Raw genomic sequence first — 5775 nt, forward strand, 5'->3', positions numbered from 1 at the left:
TAGAATCACCTTTGGCATCAGTTACAGCTGTGAGTCTTTCTGGGTAAGTCTCTTAAGAGCATTGCAATATTTGCACATTCATCTTTAAAAAAATCTTCAAGCTTTGTCAAGTTTGTTGTTGATCATTGATAGACAAACATGTTAAAATCTTTCCGCTTGTATTTTTCAAGTGACTGGGTGTATTGGGTGTATTGGTCACATGTATCTGACCAATACGATTGGATTTGATTTCTTTGCGAGGCATTGGAAAACCTGGCCTTTATGGTTGAATCTGTGTTTGAAATTCATAGATAATTGTATGTGTGAGGTACAGAGATGAGGTAGTCATTCAAAAGTAATGTTAAACTATTATTGCACACAGAGTGAGTCCATTAAACATAATATATGACTTGCTAAGCACATTTTTACTCCTGACCTTATTTAGACTTTCCATAACAAAGGGGTTGAATACTAATTGACTCAAGACACTTCAGCTTTTCATTTTTTATTAATTAGTAAACATTTTGAGAAACATAATTTCATTTGCCAGTGACAAAATAACAAAAATCGAAATTGAATCAATTTTAAATTCAGGCTGTAACACAACATAATGTGGAAAAAGGGGTGTGAATACTTTGAAGGCCTACCATTGCTGTTGATATGGCAAGTAGTAACTTTGTCACGTGAAAGGGAATTTGACAGTTAGGTCCAACAGAGAAAAGTGGAAGATGCATATTTTTTTTGACTGAATAAAAAAATAAAAGCAATAAGCAGTCTTTTTAAATAACTTAATTTTCCTAAACAGGCTTCCTACAGTCACTGACACCTTTCATGCAATGGCATCGCACATAATCAGTCCAAACGTTTTACAGAAGTGGGACAAAAATTGTCAGAGAAATAAAAAAAAGGGTTTATGTCTGTTCACTATTTTGCTGTTTGTGATATTTTAATAAAATATTGATGTACATGCATTGAAACGTGTTTCTTTCTCATGGCTTTCTTTTGCAAAAACTATGAATTAATGGACTTGTTTTCAAATAATTGTCAACATATAACATCACAAAACTGTAGGACGTTCACTGTATTACAGGGAACAATAGGTCTATTTTGCTCCAGAGAAATAGCTCATCATTCTCTTGTTGGCACAGATGCTAGCCTAGCTTCTAACTAATGTTAGCTAGCTATCAAGCTAGCTTTTCTTAGCAGCTTGTACACAGCCCACAGCCCTTACGGCTAGATCCACGGATTGTCCCGGGAGTGTGACTGTTTGAATCCCTGCTGTTTGTTGCTGTTTCCATCTGCCTTTTCTGGAACTGCGAGGAGTAACTGCGTAGCCTACGTTGCTACCATGACAAAGACAAAAGCCGGTTGGAGTACCGTTGAGGACATTGGGGTGTCTCTATCATAGGTGAAGGATATTTTAAACAAACAAAATGAGTTCTACAAGCAGTTGTTATAATAACAAAATAGCTTAAAATATTGTGTCCAAATACTTGTGGAGTCAACTCATAAAAGAATGGACAATCTGACCAGAGTGGTCCAGGACCTGAAGAACAGTTTGCAGTTTTCCCAGGGTTAGCTCGATGAGTTTAAACAGCAATCTGTAAGTCATTGAGCGAGGACATCAGTTCTGTATGTGAATGCATGATAACAATGAGAGAGAACTAAGATTCTCCTGAAACAACATTGTTGTGGACAGAAATGCAGAATCTCCTCCAGACCTGGACTGAGTCTGGGGACAAAGTGAGGGAAATTATCACTTAGAAACAGAATATGGACCACAAGAAGAGTGAGGTGGAGTGCGCCGACAGGACTGGAAAACCCAACACTGGCCCAGGTGACAGGCCCAGGCCGATAGTGGTCAAGTTCCTGAGGATCAAGGACAAGGTAGCTGTTCTGGAAAGAGCCAAGAACTTGTGCGGAATGTCTAGGACTATCCTGGAGCTGTGCGCCAGAAGAGGAAGAAGAGGAAAGAACTTACCCCAGCCATGAAAGCTGTCAGAGCGCGTGGGGACATTACTTGCATCCACTATGACAGGCTCATTGTCTGTCCATCCTCCCTCCCAAAAGTCTGAAAGGGATGACCGAGCCAAGCCTGTGGGTTCATAGCTTCAACCCTGCAACACACACACACACCAACTGATTGATGGACTTCTGAATAATGTTTTTATTTTTATTTTCTCTTGATTTGTTTGTTCTTTTCCATATTATGTCTATCTCTGATAATGTAGCCTTAGAAATAAGGTTCATGAAATCAATAACTAGCTAACATAACATTCATATATTATCCATTTTTGAGACTCACTTAGATAATTCCTTTGACACAGCAGTAGCAATACAAGTATATAACATCTACAGAAGACACAGGAATGCCTATGGGAGAGGTGTTAATGTATACAGTGCATTCGGGAAAGTATTCAGACCCTTTGACTTTTTCCACATTTTGTTACATTACAGCCTTATTCTAAAATGTATTAAATTGTCCCAAAGCCACTCCTGTGTCGTCTTGGCTGTGTGCTTAGGTTCGTTGTCCTGTTGGAAGGTAAATCTTCGGCATTCATACTTCTTGCGCTTTGCCAAGCAGCGCAGAGCTGTTGTGAAGGAAGTTGTCTAGGAAGTGAGTTTGTGTTTAGACAGGATCTCCTGCCCTCACCGTCAACCAATCATGTCAATGCGGAGCTATACGGAGCCCTCCGCATTGTTACAAAATTTTAGAGGCATATGGCGATGCGGTAAGGAGTTCAATTTAAACTCTGCGTGCCTCCAGAGGTTCCGCAATTGCGTCACACCATCCATACGGCACCTCCGACCATATTTTCGTATAAAGCATAAATTGGCTCTTAGACCATGTTTACACAGGTGTTTGACAACCGCACAACTGCCTTGCGGATGCAACAGCTTGCAACCAATGTCAAGCTTGCAAACAGGGATAAAAAAACTAACAGAAAAGGCATATGAATTGGATCGGGAAAGTGCTGGCACAACCCAACACACAAGTGACACAGAATGATCAGTACAGTGTTGATGGCACTCACTCTCCCAGCCAGTTTGTGAGGTGTATGGGAGACAGACAAGCAAGCAACTAAAAATAGAATATTGGGGTCTGTGTATCTCTGTGAAGAAAGAGACCCACCCCTTTGTTAATAAGCTGTAGGTCTATGCCTAAATATCCAACTATTTTGTTTTTTCAAGTTTGACTCCACTTATCCAATGATGATATAGTCCTAAAATACAGCAGAAGATATTGCAGCTTATCAGCATCACATTACACAAGCTTTCACTGAGGGCTAACATACATAGACTAAAATATTGATATGCTGTGTAGAATGCCATTATCCAATTCCTTTATCTTTTGAATCATATCCATCCAGACTCTGGGTGCCGATCGGTTTCTGCTCCCTTGCGAACTCCTTATTGAATTGTCATACCATGTTTGGCTTGACAATGACAATTGAGTTGGCAAAAGCACAAACCAATCTGGGACCAGGCTACCGGAGTAATACTGTACACTTGAATGGCTACACTTACTCAACCATGAACAACCAATAAAAATGGAGTGCGTGTTTGACTCGCCGTATTGTTCTCCTGAAGGGCCACCGTATTTTGGTTAAACGTTATTACGGTAGCTCATGAACGTGAGCATGTTAGAGCGATAGCTAGCTAATAAACCCGAGTCGTATATAAATAAAAACGTATCGTTCTTCCAACACAACATTGGCGCCGAGGATGACTCCGGGCCCATTTCTGCCTCACCAAGGTGATCCTGGAAACGTGCTATCCTTCTACTGTACCAACACTAACACTACCTCGTATAGAAGGGGCGCTGCATATTTCAGCACTTTGGGAAGACTAGCAGCTCTCAACTCACTTTTTTTATTTTGTAAAGACAACCACATCAGGGAGCAGATTTGAAAGCACAGGCATGTAATTATTTTGGAGCAATACAAGATGAACTAATAAGAAATCAGCTGATTGAAAAAAACAACCAACCTCCAGGTACAGTGCTAATTTACTCACACTTGCTCTACAAATTGAGTCAGCAGTCAGTATTGATTGTCCACAAACTAGAATCAAACTTCCACTTTTGGGTTCACAATCTGTTTTGACAAATTTTCATAATTACAAATAGGGTTGCACATTTTGGGGAATATTCAGAGGTGGAAACTTTCCGTGGGAATTAACATAAATATATGCAAATTAATATTAAATGTTTTTTGAATTAGATATATTTACCATATCATATGAAGACAGAAACATAAACCTTTTACCTTATCATAAGTAGACAGTAGTAGTTGCAAATTATTACGTCCTTCCAATAGAAATATAAAAAACGATTTAGTAACAAATTGATCTTTAATTAAATGAGATGACTCTTCACATGGGATGATTTCACTGAACAACAAAAGAAAGGGAATATTGAATGATCCCCAATGATCAATCGCATCTCCCAAAAACATTTAACATACATCTGTAAAATGATAGTCTATAAATTAAAGCTTTGGTTGTCTTCCTCTCAGGCTTCCATGTCTTCTCCCTGGACCTCAATGTTCACCTCTTGAACATCAGACTCTAAGGCCTCATCGTCACTGTCACTTTCCAAACTTGTTGAGGATGGCTTGTTGTCAGGCTCAAAAAGCCTAATTTGCCTGGATGGCCACCAATTTTTCAACCCTTGTATTGGTCAGCCTGTTGCGTGTGTGTTCCCAAACAAGGACCAGTTGCGCTCTGAGGCGGCCGATGTTGGTGGGATTTAGAGGATGATGGAGGCAACCGGGGAAAGAGCCTCAGATCCACAAAGTCCTTTCCACCAGGTGGCTGATGAGATATGTTGGCACGACTGCCATGTTGCATCTCCATCCCAAAGCCCTTACTTGGAAGTAGTGATGCACCAATATGACATTTTTGGCTGACACCGATATCCAATATTTTCCTTACCAAAAAAAACTATACCAATATTTAAAATTTTAGCGGCCTTTTAAGCATTCTAGTACAGTTAAATAGTTAACACACACATGGATGCTGCGGTCTAAGGCACTGCATCTCAGTCAAGAGGCGTCACTACAATCCCTGGTTCGAATCCAGGTTGTATCACATCCGTCTGTGATTGGGAGTCCCATAGGGCAACACACAATTGGCCCAGCGTCATCCGGGCCATCATTGTACATTAGAATTTGTTCTTAACTGATTTGCCTAGTTAAATAAAGGTTACACACACACACCAAAAAGTTATTTTGTTTGCATTTACATATGTCCCCATTACCAGGAAAACATAATCAAAACCTATTTCTTTCACTTGCTGTTTCGTTGTTCAGTCGTTTCACTCTCAACCAGGATTTCTATGGAATGCCGTTTGGGTCTGCGTGTCAAAAAAGCTACGTCAAATAAGCTTTTTGACCAATCAGGACCAGAATATGACTGCACGTCACATAATTTAACGCATTCAAAAATGTTTTACGTAGTTATTACACATTGATTACACTATCACTTGTATTTCATATGTCACAACGATTCATCGATACCTATGCTATGATGCTGGTAAAGTTGTCTCGCGCACCTACAGTGCTGGTCATTAAAAAAAAGCTAGCTAGCTCATGGATGCAAACAATGCTCTTCCACAAAAACATAGCAAATCGATATCTGTTTCAGTAGCTATAGTTTGCTAGCTAACTATATAGCTAGGTGTCATCATCTAAAATAACCCTAATTTATAAGACAGTTCTTATTTGATTAATGGTGGACCCATCTATGTGAAGCTAGCCACAAGAAGTATTAGCCACCATATTAGTTGGTAGTGTG

Source organism: Salmo salar, chromosome ssa26 (genome assembly GCF_905237065.1).
Source record: "Salmo salar chromosome ssa26, Ssal_v3.1, whole genome shotgun sequence".
NCBI lineage: Eukaryota > Metazoa > Chordata > Actinopteri > Salmoniformes > Salmonidae > Salmo > Salmo salar.